Genomic DNA, 17,259 nt, shown 5'->3' with positions numbered 1-17,259 from the left:
TTTCTTCAACTCACAAGATGTCTGCCAATAGCAGCTAGAAAATGTTTCTATGTCAAAGTCTAATAAAAACAGAAGGCTACTTCTCACATAATATTGGAATGTAAGTCTTTCAGACTGATTGGCCCAACTTAGACCATGTGCCCAAACTGGCATGTACCACAGTTGCTGAGGAATGTTGTGAGTTAATTGGATTTAGTTTGGGATCCATTGACATTGGCATGGGGTTTGAGATTATCATGATTGACCAAAAGAAATGAGTGTACCCTTGAATCTAGCAATGGGAATAGCTCCCTGTGAATCATGAGTGGGTACTTTCGTAATGCAGATACTACACCTACGCACTCCACTTCCCAGCCTCCCTTCTTTGTTTTATTTTGTTCTATATAAGTATTTATGAGACCTTATATGTTATTTTATTTTTCTATTTGTTTTCTCTTTCCACAAGGAAATGTAAACATAAAAGCAGAGATTTTTGTCAGTTTTTAAAATTGATAAATTCCTAGTTGATAGGCAATAAATATGACTTGAATAAATACAAGTCGGAGAGAAAAATCTAGGGTTGCTCCTACAACGTGTATGAATGTGTGGATTTGGTGACCTCCAAAGACTGAGGAATTGGGTTGAAGATAATATATTCAAGGTTGGAGAGTTACCAACTGCCCCAGTTTCCTGAAGTAAGAGGTTTTCCAGGATGCAGAAATTTCAGTGATAAAATTGAAACAGTTCCTGGCAAACTGGGATGATTGTTCACCCTAGTATTGAGGTGACAGGGAGAAATATGTCCAGAGTCAATAGGCTACCGTGTTGTGGAGTTTAGAAGAAAAATCTGGACTAGAGATGTGTATTTCTTGAGTCACGAACATGTAAGTATTTTTGTGATTTTAAGTGGGTAGATGAGTTTTCCCAAGATCATGCAGATGTGGAAGAAGCAGTTACCCTTCCCTCTCACGTCCAGAGCATAGGCTTAAAGGCTTGCTGTGCATTTTGCTTTGCAGGTGAAATGTGAGCTGTAGAACAGTCTAAAGATTCCATAGGTCTGGCTCTGTCCTTGGTTTTAGGGTAAGAGTTAAATGAGGATGTTTGACGTTTCTACCCTTTCAAGATCAGCTAGCTAAGGAAGAGGCCAGGCAGGAGCCTCAGAATGAGAGGGACTCAAATATCATAGGAGTATTTTAGGACCCAAGGAAAGCAGTTAACAAGCAGATTTGTTTTTTTGGAGAAGTTAGCCAACTTTTCAAGATGAAGAAACACTAAGTTGCTTTTGTTTCAAAATTTACAGTGACCCACATGAAACGTATTGTTTTCTTTGTACTGCTGGCAGCACAGCTAGTTGTAGGAGAGGCCCAGGTCTGCAAGTTACATTATAGGTTTGCAAATAATGAAAGCATTTAATACAAGGGTTTGAGATACTGGGGTTTATGAAATACAGCAGTGACCCTGAAAGCCCAGTGGAATATGAATCTCAATTATATCATAAAACACAGTCTGGAACTCTGTGGGAAAGTGTTAGTGTAAACTCTTATATTCCTGAAAATTTGTCCTTGTCTACCTTTAAGCGTTCCTGAAAGTTACCTGATAAGTCTTATATGTATTTTATATATTCTGTTGGATATTGCACCCTCTTTAAATATATCAGATTTGGCCTTTCTCAGATACGTATTTTTTTTTCCAGTTTTAGCACTAGAGATCTTTTTCACAGATAGAAGGTATGATGAGAGTTGGGAGAGCAACTTGAAAACGGCCATGGAATTTCCTTCTGAGCCACAGAGGGAGTAGAGACTGAAGCAGAAGAGGTTATGGTTATTTGGAGGGCTTCTCAGCCCCTTTCTCCTGCCCGTCGGAGCCCCGGAGCTGGGACTCGCTCAGCCGGCGTCACCATGACCAAGTCTGGTAGCAAGGACGGGAACCTCCGCGACAAGCTGGACGGCAACGACCTGGACCTGAGCCTCAGCGACCCGAATGAGGTCCCCGTCAAGGAGCTTGCCGCCTTCCCAAAGGCCACCCTACTGGATCTGTCCTGCAATAAAGTGATTACTCTACCGTCGGATTTCTGTGGCCTCAGGCACCTTGTGAAGCTGGACCTCAGTAAGAACAAACTGCAGCAACTGTGGGCCGACTTCGGCCGTCTGGTCAACCTCCAGCACCTGGCTCTCCTCAACAGGCTGCTCACCCTGTCTGTCAGATTTGCTCAGCTCAAGAGCCTGAAGTTGGCTGGACCTGAAGGATAACCCCCTGGATCCTGTCCTGGCCAAAGTGGCAGACGATTGCTTGGATGAGAAGCAGTGTAAGCAGTGTGCCAGCAAGGCGTGACAGCACATGAAGGCCTTGCAGGCGAATCAGGAGCGAGAGAGGCTGCGGCGACTAGAAGTAGAACGAGAGAATGAGAGGAAGCGGGAGGCCAGGCAGGGAGCTAAGGAAGCTCAGGAGCGGGAACTAGGGAAGCGGGAGAAGGCAGAAGAGAAGGAGCACCGGAGAAAAGAGTATGATGCCTTCAAGGCAGCCAAGAGGGAGCGGGAGAAGAAACCTAAGAAGGAAACAAATCAGGCCACGAAATCTAAGTCTGGCTCTCGCCCGCGGAAGCCACCACCCCGGAAACACACCCGGTCCTGGGCTGTGCTGAAGCTGCTGCTGCTGTGCGTGGCCGGTGGGCTGGTTGCTTGTCGGGTGACAGAGCTGCAGCAGCAGCCCCTCTGCACCAGCGTGAACACCATCTACGACAGTGCGGTCCGGGGTCTGCGCAGCCAAGACATCCTCCAGTGGGTCCTGCAGACCGATTCTCAGCAGTGAGCTTGTCCTCAACACCGGCTGCCTCCCAGCCTTGGAGCTTGGATTCCTATGGAATTGGGTTCTGCTGGAAAACAACCTCTTTTTAGCGTCAGACCTGCCTGCCATCATCAAATGGCTGCTGATTGGTACTTGAGACCTCCTCTTCGTAGGACTTCTTTGTTCCTTAGTCAGGGTTCCCTGGTTTAAGGAGGAAAAATGGGAGGTGGGGACAGTTACCTGCATGCCTAAAGGAACAGTCTGGGGGGGTCGGGAGAGGAAAGAACATAGCCTTTTCTAGTTGTTATACAAAGCTGTGTAAAGAAAGGCATTTCTACTAAATGGTCAACTGTCACTACACTTATACCTTTTTTATCACAAACCCTCTTTCATTCCTCCCTGGGTAGCCAGGGCAGATCAGGAGGCCGTGTGTTTTTGGGGACTAGAGTTTTGCCACACTCAGCAAATCTAACCTAAATTAGGGGGGAGGGTATACCTGTTTTCTTAAGGACTTCAGGCATTCAGACATTTTAGTGACCAGACACACTCTCAGGCCGTGAAAGGGACTTCAGGATCATCCAGAATAATATAACACCTGCAGACGGGAAAACTGAGACCTTCCATGACTTCCCTACAGTCTCCCAGCTAGTTTGAAGCAGAACTCCAGTATCCTTTCTTTTCCATCATTTTGCCTGCTTTCTAATGTCCTGAGAGGACAGAACTCACACCAGAATTGAGGATCTCTCAGCCAGAGTATAGAATCTCCCATGGTAGACAGATTTATGAGCCACAAATGGAAACCTCATTGCCATGAGGGTCTTGGGCAGCTCCTGTGGAGACCTCCCCCACCTTGTGGCTTCCATAAAATGGGGATGGTCCAGATTCCTTGCCTCAATCTTAGAGCATTAACTCCCCAATTGCCGATAACCAGGAAGGCAGACCCTTGAAAGCACGCTGTCTGTGACAGTTCTGTTAATGACCATCTGTTAGTTAGTGTGACTAAATACCTCAAAGGCAACCTGAAAACTCAAGCTTCATGGGAACTAGGTTTAGAATTGTTTGATTCTTGACCTATAACTACATCTGTACAATGAAGGGGAACCAGCGGCACCATGAAGTTAAGAGCAAGGTGTTCACTAATGACCAGCACAGAAAAGGGCAGGACCGTCCATTCTCTTGTCTGCCAGATTAAGCCTTTTCTTACTCTGTGGCCTCCTCTGCCTCATCTTTTCACGGCAGCTGGATGAAAGGATCAGAAATGGCCATGTCGTGGTGCTCATTCACTAAAAACTCCCAATTGCAAGCTCCTTTCCTCCCCTCGGAGAGAGCAGGAACCTGTCACGGTTCAGAGACAAAGGTCGGGGTCCATCTTTTTAGCCCTAGTGACCCATTTGGATAAGATTGCCACTCATGACTGTCTTGATACTGGAAGGAATGACTTGTGCTCTCCTCCCCCAAGGATAGCTCTGCTGTGTAGGCCCACACCTTACTCAGAATCGCTACACATTCCTAGACGTCCTCCAAGCTCCAGAGTCATTGGTACAAATGCTTTATTGAATCTAAACCCGGAGTACATAAAATGAGATAGAGAATACAGAAGTCAGCATAGTGATCACACCCCTGCTCCTTGGCTGGTCAAGGCAGCTCCAGTGGGTGAGAGGAAGGCTGGAGCACACCCAGCCTGTTCACCAATCCACACAATCCACACAAGTGAGGGCAGTTCACTCATGGTTTTGAGATTTGATGCTGTGGTTCTTTTGGATTTCTGCAATTATTAAATATGTGTCTGAAAAAATAAATAATTTGATTAAATGTTAAAATGATATTTTGCATTGGGTTACAAAAGAATATTAGAACGAATTTCACATATTTCTTTTTGCTTATTTAATATGACTTAAAAAATTAAAAAACATGATTTGCATTTGTGGCTCACATTTATTTCTCTTGGACAGTATTGTTCTATACTTCTTAATCTCTCTCAATCCAACTACAAATGCAAAATGAAACAGCATGTTTTGTGTGTGTGTGTGTGTGTGTGTGTGTGTGCACGTTGGTGAAGTTGTTGGAGTTCTTAACAAATTAGAGATCATGTTGTTTCCCCTCATCCATCTGGAGATTTTGCCTGACTGTAAATTTAAAATACTAAACTCCAGTGACATATCATGAAAACTCTTTTTATATCTTTATACACATAAACCAAATATTAAATAGAGGACATTATGGAGTGGAATTGCTATTTTAACTCTAAAGAGAGAAAATGTTTTGTAGAAGTGCATAATAAATCCTGGAATATTTTCTCTTAACCTTTATATAGCACTCTCTTGAGGAGAGAAAGCAATTTAAAGTGTAATTGTAGATATTACAAGTATTATTTTAATGACAGCTTCCAAATGTGATATCATCTATCATTTATAATCTCCTGAACTCTGAGATATGCTGAAATTCCTTAAAAACATATTATTACAGTGTTCAAGTTTAGAAATGTGGTATTTGCTGAATTTTATATGTAATTCTAAATTAGAAAATATACGTAAAGATTGTTTTCAATTTTATAATGACAAATATTCACATAATTTTTTCCATGAAATGTATGATTTGGAAATGCTTATTAAATGCTTATTATCTGCCAAGTACTTTTCTAAGTTGCATTCTTACAATAAACCTATGAATTGCTTAATATAAATACTCTTTTGTACAGATCAGCAACTGGTACACAGAGAGGCTAACTAACTTAACAAGGTCTCCCAGCTAGTCAGGATAGATGGAGGATTCAGTCCTGGAAGTCTGGTACCAAAGTCTCTACCTACTATCATGATACACTGTCTCTCCTAACAATGATATTTTGATAATATTTCATATCTAAACTATTTTGACATTCATAAAATCTAGCCCATTATAATTAAGTTAGACTTTATACGTATATTTTTTAACAAATTAAAACAGGCAACACGTATTGAGCAGTGACCGTGTACCACAGACAGTAATAAGAACTTTACATTTATTATCTTGTTAAATCTCACAGCAATCCCTGTGAGAGTCATGATCCCCATTTTAAGGATGAGAAAATCGATGACTCCATAGGTTGAGAGCACAGCTGGGACTCAAGCCCACATCTGCCTGAGGCCAAAATCCAGCTCTTGACCACTACAGAACTGGAGACAAGTTGCGAGATAAAATCTTGGATCCTTGGAGACAACCAAAGATAGAGGGGTTTTGTGACGTTAAAATATAGGATTTGCTGCCAAATTTAATATGAAGTCGGAAAAGGACAAATCACTAGGTGTAAGAGCAGAGAAGCAGATGGAAGAAATGAATGAAAAAGTGTAAATAGGAGATAAACGACTTTTTTCTTTGTTTTTGGTTCTTTCATTTAACCAAGCAAGTGAGAAAAGAAAAGTACTGAGACATAATCAGTTGGTAAAGACATAGGAATATAGACAAAACTCTTAGATGTCACAGTGTATCTTCGTTTCAAGTTACTCGTTATAGAGTATCTTTATAACAGCCACTGGTTTGAGATGTTCACATTTGTTTTAACTAGAAGATCACCCTCAGTGCATTCTTGACTAGAACTGCTTTTGAGTCTTTGAAATATGTACCCTGAGGCCTTAAAGCAGGTTTGCAGAGCAAACAGGGACTATGGTGCTCTTGTTACTATTTGCTATCTTCCTGGGAGTTTCCCTTAAAGGTTGGTTGATGCAAACTAGCCATAACATCCTTATTCTGGAAAGAGATTCACTCCATTTGGTGATCAGTGAGATAGAGACTTCGGAGGTTATGTAGAAGGGGCAGTAAAGGTATTCTTAGATGGTGCAATAGAAGAGGTTGTAAAATCATAGGATTAAATCTCTTCACTTCACCGATTTTGCGTGTGGTCTTTAGGACATTGTGGAGTGAACTAAGTGGTCTTTGTAGTGTAGAGCATGAACTCCGATTATGAGCAGTGGGTGCAGGTGTGAGCTGCTATGTGTTTGCACTTACTAAAAGGTTATTAATGGCAGAGAAATGAAATAAATGTCATTTATGAGGACCTTGTTGGGTTCAGATGCTGACTGTTATAACATGGTATCCTCACAATGACTCTATGAGGTATTATTGTCTTTTAACATTTGGGAAGCTAAGGCACGGAGAGGCTATATAACTTTTCAAATGTCACACAGCAAACAATTGATGGGGTTGGGGCTCAAATGCCAGTCATTATGATTTCAAAATTTAACTGTCACAGGACAGCCACATGCAAAAGAATGAAACTGGACCACTATCTTATACCATACACAAAAACTAGCTCAAAATGGATTAATGACTTGAATGTACAGCAAAGGAGACAATCAACAAAATGAAAAAGCAACCTACTGAATGGGAGAAAACATTTGCCAGTCATATATCTGATAAGTGCTCATATCCAAAATATATTAGGAACTCATGCAATTTAATAGCGAAAATCCAATCAATTTAAAAAAGTTCAGAGGATCTGAGTAGACATTTTTCCAAAGAAGACATACAGATAGCTAACAGGCATATGAAAAATGCTCAACATAATTAATCATCAAGGAAACGCAAATCAAAACTACAGTGAGATATCATCTCAGATCTGTTAGAATGGCTACTATCAGAAAGACAAGAAATAGCAAGTATTGGCGAGGATGTGGAGAAAATGGAAAACTTGCGCACTGTTGGTGGAAATGTAAATTGGTGCAGTCACTACAGAAAACAGTATGGAGGTTCCTCAAAAAATTAAAAATAGAACTACCATACGATTCAGCAATTTCACTTCTTGGTATTTATCTGAAGAAAACAAAAACACTAACTCAAAAAGACAATGCACCCCATGTTCCTTGCAGTATTATTTACAATAGCCAATATGAAAACAAGCTAAGTGTCCACCGATAGATGAATGGATAAAGAAAATGTGGTGTGCGTATATATACAATAGAATATAATTCAGCCATTAAAATCTTACCATTTGTGACAACATGGACTTTGAGGGCATTATGCTAAGTGAAATAAGTCAGACAGAGAAAGACAAACACTGTACGACCTCACTTATACGTAGAATCTGAAAAAAAAACCAAGCTCATGGATACAGATACCAGATTGGTGGGTGCCCGAGGTAGGAAATGAGGGGTGGGTGAAATGAGAGAAGGGATAAAACGGTACAAACATCCAGTTATAAAATGAATAAGTACTGGGGATGTAATGTACAGCATGTTGACTAAAATTAATAATACTGTATTTCATATTTGAAAATAGCCAAGGGAGTAGATCATAAGCTTTTATCAAAAGAAAATAAACTTTTTGTAACTATGTATGGGGATGGATACCAACTAAACTTCTTGTGGTGACCATTTTGCAATATACACAAATATCGAATTATGATGTTGTACACCTGAAACTAATATAATGTTATATGTCAAGTATACCTCAATTAAAAAAAAACCTCAACTGTTACAGAACAGTGGTTGCTTGGAGGGATAAAATTTAGCAGGAGATTTGCAGATTCTCACTTCTGTATTCTTTAGTCCTTCATAAAACACTTATGGTTTCAAGTTTATGGCTATCTCTATACTTTACACATAATGGATTGAAAGCTACTGGTTTGGGGCTTCATTTTTAGAAACACCATTAAAATAACCCAAAAAATATTTATTTGGACCATGTCGCAGAATGACTAACTAATAAAAATTACCAGATATATCACAGATGAATAGCATGGTGGCAGACATAGATAATGCTGTCCTACCATTATATTTTCAGCAACTGTGAAGAGGAATGCTTCTCCAACTCTGCTGATAAGTTTTTCCAATGGAATTCATATTAGTATCACACTGCTGCTTTGTCCTCCCACTCACTCTATCCCTGGGGCCTGGGGAGGAGTGACAAGGTAGGTGGTGAATTCGAGAAGAGTAATCCATGCATGCTTGGCTTGGTACTATCTTTCCTTTTTTGGGGGGGGCGGGGAGCAGTCAGCTGCAGAAAGCACACTTTCTCTTCTTCCCTAGGGTCCAGACTTCTGCATGAAGCCAACTCTGCTGTGACTGGATTATCCATTTCTGGGCTCAAGTCTCAGCCCATTTCAATCTCATATGAAGCTCTGTCTCCCAGACTAGATTTGATCAGCAATAAAGGTGCTATTTTAGCCCTTATAGTATAGCAGTTTTTCTTTTTCTCTCTTGGTTCAGAAATTGAAAGGGTAATACAGGTGGTATGTATCATCTCTCTCAAAGCCCCCAAGATTTAGTTGTTTTCTGAGAAAACCAAACTTTGATCTTAGCAGCTTGTCAATACCAATCATAGGCTAGGTGGGATATTATAGTTGTGAGGTTTAAGATGGCCACACCATATTTAATCTTGGTGGGTGGTTGTGCTTATATTGCCTCTGTTCACAGATCCATGGCTATTTCTATAGGGACGTTCATCCTCATAAAACAAGAATAGGATCCCTCATCTCACCCCTTGACAGCAAAAGTTGAAGGATACCCAATCTGTCTAATGTAAAGAAGGAGTAGAGGTGAGAGTCACAACAAGATTTCCAGCTGTCTGTGCTTTAGGTGCCAGCTTGAGATGTACACAGATTTTCTGAGAACCATTGACTTAGCCTGAGACTAAAGGGGAAACATTTTAAGATAAACAGGAGGGGGCTTTTAATGAGTTCCTTAGATAGGTCTATGAGTGGAGTACCTAAACCGCCGGGAGCTGTGTTTCCGTTCACTGCAAAACAACTGTGAGGTTCTAGCTTTCTTTTGTTAGGTCCAAGCCTAGCCTGGCTGTGCAAAATTAGGTGCCCCAACTTCTGTCCTGCAGTTAAGTCTGGGGAGGAAACTTTGGAGAGACCAACCTTGAATTCAAGGGAATAGTTAGCGTGATGGTGCAGGTATTGCCTGCTTCCTGAGGGAACATGCTGGGGAAATTTGAGGAATTCAAAAGAGAGTAAAAAAAGCATGAACTACAGAGTATGCAGCAAGCTCATTGGCTCTCATGGTGTCCATAAAGACACAGATTTCATAAGTATCATAGCCGCTTTCATTCAGAAATCTATTGAGGGTCATTTTGCAGCTGAAGCAAATGTAAGATAAGGAGAAAGCCTACCCCAGGAGGCATAGAATTTATTTTAAACAATTCCCTAATAAGAGACAATCACAGACATTTTTGAGGGCACATACTTAAAATGTTTTTCTCAGAGTGCTTTAGCGGCCATATTATTGCTCATCTTCAGTGCAGACAGAAAATCACATACCCATAGCTCACAGGAGGTTATTTGAATACACTGTATCAAGAGTGTGTTTGTTTTCCATTGCTGCTGTAACAAATTGCCACACATTTAGTTGCTTAAAACAAAACAAATTTACTACGTTATAGTTTTGGAGTCAGAAGTCTGAAATGAATCTTATGGGCTAAAATCAAGGTGTTGGTTGCATTCTTTGTGGAGTCTCTAGGGCAGAATCTGTTTCCTTGCCTTTTCCAGCTTCTAGAGGCTGCCTGCATTTCTTGACTCATGGACTCTTCCTTCATCTTCAGAGTGTATCACTGCAAACTCTGCTTCCATCATCACATCTCTGATCTACTTTGAATCTCCTGCCTCCTTCTTATAAAGACCCTTGTGATTAGCTTGGATCCACCTGGATAATCCAGGATAATCTCCCTATCTCAAGACTCTCGACTTAATCAAATCTACAAAGTCTCTTTTGTATTGTGACCTAGTCATAGGTCTAGAGACGTGGACATCTTTGTGTGTCATTATTTAGCCTACCACAGGAACAAAAGCTGTCTCAAATAAAATCTGTCTATTGTTGCCGTGTCTACAATGCCACTCTTTGAGAAGAAATGAATGTGTTTATGCATTTTGTGTTTGGAGCATTGTCATTTAACATAATTGAAGGGACTCTGATATATCAGTGAATATAGTTGGATGTAATTTGGGATGGAAAATAGAATAACAAAACATTTTTCATTCTTGCCTAAAGAATGGCTCTGGATTTAACGTGCTATTCTGAGTCATTTCTGAAGTTTGCAGGTCAATAGCTAAATAGGCAAATGTGGAAACAGGAAGGTCCCCAAGGAAGCAGTGACCCCAGTTAAGGATGTAATGTGGATTCCCTCTCTTAAGGGGCCCGAGTACACTCCAGGCTGATATAGGAGTAAGGATTAGCCCAATAGGTTAAGGAACTAAAGGTGTGGAATATTAAGAGATCCTTCTTCCTCAGTTCTGATATTTCCTTCCTTATTTAAGATAGCACAGTTTGTACAACACATGGTCTTTCTCCATCCATTTCCTCAATCCACCTCTGGTAAGGTGGAGTATTTATCTGGAAGGCATATTTTGGAAGAGTCACTGGGAGAATGTGGCTCAGCTGCAGCCTTCTAAACGCTTTGGAAACCCACCTGTCACAGAAAGCTGTGGTCTTCACTTTTCTTCCCAGGCTAGTTTTCTCCACATGGTGAGAACCGTGGCAGCACTATTGTAGTTTGGAAGACGCGTCCGATGAGTTCTAGGATACAGTTAGTGTACTCATTTGTCTTATTCCTCAATTTGTTCAAATATCCAGTGGGAATGGAGCGTGTTACATATTTGGTCATCTTAGAGATCACAGGAAGAGTGAGAGCAAGGAAGAGCCACCATCACCGATTTAGCCCAGTGCTTCCCAAACTATGTTCCATGCAGCCTCTGTGTTTTAGCAAACACTTTTTTGAGATATTTCTCAGAAAAGTTGTTCTATGATCAAATATATTTGGAAAAAATTGGGTTAAACAAAGACGAACAAGAGTTTTATATGATTTTATTATTTTATTCAACCTACAAAAGGAATTCTCAAAGCTTTTGATATACTAATACATATTAGGAATCTCTGAAGTGTACAGAGTTTTCGAAATTTGTTCATTTCTCCATAGATTATTTTCTGTTTTTCCATAATTTTTTGCTCATTTTTTTCCATATATAATTTTTTCTCTGTTTGGGTTTTAAAAACTTGATCTACAATATTTGGAACCTTGATTATTGGGTTAAACAATATTTTCCAGATGTATTAGACTTTACTTATATTCAAATGAAACTTCTTCAGTGACCTTGGAAGAATCATACCAACTTTCAATCTCATATTTCAAAGAGTTTTTAAAATTTATAGCTATATAGAATAACTACAATAACTCATGAAGACTACCAATTTGGGGAAATACAGAGACACGTTTTCTGCATTAACAAAAACACTAAAAAACAGATTTTACAAAACTGTATATTAAGTTTGTAAAATATGATGAAAACTTGGTTAATAAACTATCCAGTACATTTAATCTCACACGTCACAAAACTCCAAATGAGAAAATGCACACTACATTTAACCTCATGAGCTAAAAAATTCCAAATGAGTTTCTGTGCATTGGCAATGACACGAGGAAAAAATGCTTTGTTGTGCATTTGCTAACCGTAGGATGTTAGTTCTTGTTTCATAATGAAGGTAGCTGATGCAGTCTTTTCCTATTTGCATTTTGGATTTCTTTAAAAGATGTCAACTCAAGAAGTTAGAAAGAGCAAATCTTGGATGAACTTAAAGAAAGGAATATCCAAAAAGAAAAAAGATAATAATGGAAATTAATATTACAGAAAAAAATTATCAAAAAGGCAAAAGCATCAAATAGACAAGATCATCAAATTCAAAGGTGGCTCTTTGAAAGACTAATAATATAAACAAATTAAATTCAATATTAATTAGGAGAAAAGAAAAGTCTCAAACAAAGAGAATTTTTAAAAAGGAACTAAGACTAAACATTACAAGTGAATTCAGTAAATAACTTTGTCATTAAGCTTGAAAGATTAGATGAAAAGACTAATTTCCTTGACAATATAACCTAGGAATCCAGTTTTAAAAAGAAATTTAAAAATTGGTAAAGGCATTCCTGGGTTAAAATCTTCTCTACCTGAAATTCCAAGCATAGATGTTTTTACAGGCAATTTCATATCAAGAAAAATAGGAGCCCAAACTTCTATTAGCTCTCTAGGTAACAAAGTAGAAAATTCACGAAGCCATTTATTGAGTGTAATATAACTTTGAAACAAGAAAGAGATCAAACTGTGAAGGAAAAATTATAGGTTAATATCACTCTGGATATGCAGTCATGAGCTGCATAACAACGTTTTGGGAAAGGATGGATCCCATATACCATGGTGGTTCTATAAGATGGGGACCATATAGCCTAGGTGTGTAGTTGGATATCCCACCTAGGTTTGTGTAAGTACACTCTGTGATTTTCACACAACAACAAAATCTCCTAACAACCCATTTCTCATATCCTCGTCGTTAGGCGATACATGACTGTAAATGCGAAATCCTATAAACGTATTGACAAAATTCAGGAATATCTCAAAAAAAACCGTACATGACTAGATTTACTTGTAAGCAATAGAAAATTTATTAATATAAATCTTAATATTAAAGGATAATGACTTTGACAGGAATGATTCGATAGTTGCAAAGAACAGTTGATAATATTCAAACCTCATTTGTGGTGGATAAAATGAAAGGAAAACTTTTAATAAAATATAATGTAAGGCTCAAGATCCTTAACTTGTCAAAGTAAATCTCTCTCTCCCCCTTCAACCATTCTCTGTATTTCTATTTCTATAGTGCTGTCAACATCATACTTAGTAGAAGAGATTGATGTTAGAAGCAATTGATTTAATTTTGTAACATGGCAGAAATTCTTGCTAGTGCAATTTTTTTCAGCATTGTGCTGGAGGTAGTCAGTGAAATAATTCAAGAGAAATAAATAAAATATGTGACTAAAAAAGAAAAAGCTTAGATAAATAATTGAAGAAGATATACTGCCACACTTCACTACCTAATGAAGAAACTCAAAAAGTTTGAGGGGTGAAAGATCTATACTTAAATTCAATTATATTTCCTAAAATGAGAAGAAGTTGTTAGAAAATGAAGTTTTTTAAAGACAAAATACATAATAGCAAAAAATTTATTATCTAGAAATAATTTTTCTAAAACTGCGTAAACCTTTGGGTGGCAAAAATCTAATTTTCTTACTTGTTTCTATATAATTAACTAATATTTTGTAACTTTTATTCAAAAATAAATGATATTGCTCATAGATACCCATATCTTCAATAAAAATACGAAAACTCATTCTGTAATGATATATATCAACTTGAGAACGGTGGTTATTTCCAGAGAAGGCGTGTACAGGATGGAGTTAGAGCTTTAGATGACGAGTAAGATTTAAAATACTTTTTTAAAAGATCTGATTTATTTTAAGAAGGATTTGTTAAAGAGGTATTTTGAAGAGATCTGTACTTCCTTATGGCACCAGAAGCAATTGTTTCTGACTGTTTTAAATTTGTTTCAAGTATCTTTCTGTAAAGCATCACTTCATTATGTGAAGTGTATAACATTTTTCTTGATATTATCACCACTGGGAAGGCACAACTGTGGACTAATTTTTTGCCAGAAATTTAACTGATTAAACTCCACAGTCTCTTCAATCCTCCTTCCAGCCAGAATTAGGCAAGGTGACATTTGTACTACAGTTGTGAAACATAAAATAGCTAACTAGTCTAATTTGGAGTCCATCCATCGTTCCATATTTAAATCGATATGGATACCAAATTTTAGTTTTGATACAGCCCTTTCTCCTATAACATAGGTTCCATAAAGTAATATTTTAAGGATTTCACAAATAATATAAATCCCAAAATAATAACCCTGAATGCAGACGCTTATGCCCATTTGTGGATACCTCAGTCTGTGTTGCTTAAATGTGCTTCATCATGGAAGAAGCAGACATTTCCTCTGAGACGTGATCTAAATTAAATTCTCACATGCACTGCATGAAGCTTACTTCCATTTTACAATTAAGGAACAATTAGTTTAATAAAGGTTAAGCAACTTTCTCAAACATGCATAGGAAGATTTTTAAAAACAGCTCATAAATTGTAGCAGGGAGTTAAACCCAGATGTGTCTGACCATAAATTCTGGGCACTAGGTCTTACTAAACACTAAAACACACCAGTGTTAGGTTATGGTGTCTTAAGCTGCATGTTGAGCTCCGTTGGAGGATCATTATGCAGAACAATTGATGAGTAACAAAGTGTATTTCAACTTATGCTGGGAAGTTTATCTCCTGCTCACTGCCTTTGATCCATCAAATTCTGCTGGAGAGATGAATCTGGCAATAAAACCTGACATGGATGCTTGGGCTGATACGCTCTGACCCTCAACGGTTGGAGAGATTGTTGCACACTGGCGGCTCTATAGGCCAAAATATTGAAATGCTTCCTCACATTATCTTCTTTCATTTGAATGCAGTGCCAGATTTGTTTGATCTCTCTGCATCTCTGGCTCTATCTTTCACTTTTGCTTTCTTTCTCATACATGTTCTATGACATAGGTTCTCTCTGATGATAAATGTTGATGGGGTATACATCTTTTGTAATTGATTTTTCAGAAAAATATGTCTTCTAAAATTCAACTATCTGCAGTGATGCTTTAAACATCTTAAAAATTATCAAGATTAGGGAGGTCACTGTAGGTTTTAATATTATTATTAAAAAGTTAATGTTCACATTAAAAAAAATTCCATAGCTTAATATGATTTTTACCTGTGGTTTCAGAATTGTCCTAGGTTTGATTGATGTAGCTTCCATTTTAGATTATAGACTTGGCATTATCAAAATTAAGGTCTTTTTTTTCCCACAAGACTTTATTAATGAAATCTTATGTATAACATTTCTCCCCAAATGTTATATATTAGACACTAAATATTAAGAGGTTTTCATATAATATTAAAATGATCAAGACCAAGAATAAACCACTGTACCTTCTTCTGTATTCTCTATAATTCCAAAAGATCGTCAGTCATGTTGATGAAATATGCTTTGAAGATGTGCTGGATCCAGTACTCAGGGAAACTATGACATCTCCGTGTCTTCCTCTTCGTTACCAATTTCTCTTATTAGATTTATTTTTGAGAAGAAAAGGTAACATTAAAGATAAGCTCAAAATGAGTTTCCTTTCCTTTTTTTTTTTTTTAATGCATGCCCTAATAAGAAGTAAAAATAAAGTGAGAAGGAATGGATAAAGTGTATATATTTTAATTTTTCCTAAGGCAGACTGGGATAATTCAGGCAAGGCATTGTACTCAATGAAAGTAAAGAGATTCCCTTATTATGGACTTCCTATGTGATGAGCACTCTCATTTAATCTCAAGTAATCTTCTCCACACATCAAATCTTCACAGTTTACTATTATTGTCATTGCCATTTTCCAGGAAATTATAGAAGTTGTTACTGGCCCAAGGTCAGGTAGCCAGCACATGTGCAGGCAAGATAGAGACCCTGTCTTCTTGGACTACAGAGCCTACATTTGTAATTACACTATAATGCCATTTGCTAAGCTGGATTATCATTTTACATATAACATGAGTGCTGTTTTTCAGTTTGTTAGACGTGAGAAAACAGCCAACATGCAAATCAAACAAAAGCCATAGTCTTGATATCTGCATGTAGACCAAGTTAAAGGTAATTAGGGAGATACATGATCATTTGCCATTTTGATTTAAACACAAAAACACTGAAATACTATGACTGGAGTAACATCTAACACAATACAAATGAAATTATTATTAAATCAGCATACCTGTATATGAACTGGTAGAGAAAACTATATTATCGTATGCTTTCTTCTAAGAAGCATATATTTTTAATATTTAATTTTATGTAGTGTCTTTTATTTTACTGTCATCAAAAAATTATTCTAAAAGCTGTCATTTTCACCTAAATTATCTAATTTTTTCAAAAAACAACTTCTCTTTACTATGGAAGAAAGATATAAACGATTTGGCGTGATTTCTCTTGGCCTGGCAGATGTGAGCTCATCTTTATCTCAGACCCAGAAATATGATAGATATGAGTCAACAGTATGGATGTAATCACCAGGCATTCAAAGGGTTAGGTTTTTTTCTTATATAGTCAGCCTTCTTTTTCATTAAAATAGCAACTATGCAAGGGAAAGTAATTTACATTCCAAACCGAAGGAAAATAGAGGTCATAGACCTGTTTGAATGGAAGAAAAGCCTGGAACAAGAAGATAAAAATTTTACTTGCAAGTTTCTGAATTATTCCTTAAGATGGGGAAGTTATGAAGCTTAGTCATAGTTAGGAAGTTAACCAAAGCAGGCTGGTGCCAGTATTCAGATCCCGGAGTGCCCAGGAGTGGAATGGGCCCAATGGAATGTGTATGAGCTGGAAATAGACACAGAGTGAGGAGCTGGACAGAAGCGAATGGAAGAAGGGTTAACTCTACAGTGCATTTGGTCCATAGTGCAGGGGTGGTGTACTCTGACATAAAAAAAAAAAAGATTCAAAGCACAAAGGAATATATGCTGATAAGTGTGATGAAATTAACGATCTCTAAGTAATCAAGTAAAAATAAATGTAAAAAGGCAGTAAGAGTATTAACATGGGATTCCAGACTTTAAAATTGGGCAGATTTTTAAAA

At 37.9% G+C, this 17,259-nt stretch overlaps 1 pseudogene; it reads left to right on the top strand.

Moving 5' to 3' along the window:
* The first annotated feature begins 1,849 nt into the window (after positions 1–1,849).
* LOC103541144 (leucine-rich repeat-containing protein 59 pseudogene) lies at positions 1,850–3,026 on the top strand (annotated as a pseudogene).
* The last annotated feature ends 14,233 nt before the right edge of the window (positions 3,027–17,259 follow it).

This window comes from Equus przewalskii, chromosome 9 (genome assembly GCF_037783145.1).
Source record: "Equus przewalskii isolate Varuska chromosome 9, EquPr2, whole genome shotgun sequence".
In the NCBI taxonomy this organism is placed as follows: Eukaryota; Metazoa; Chordata; class Mammalia; order Perissodactyla; family Equidae; genus Equus; species Equus przewalskii.
Note: the sequence above shows the minus strand (reverse complement) of the source record. Positions and strands in the feature narration are given on the sequence as shown.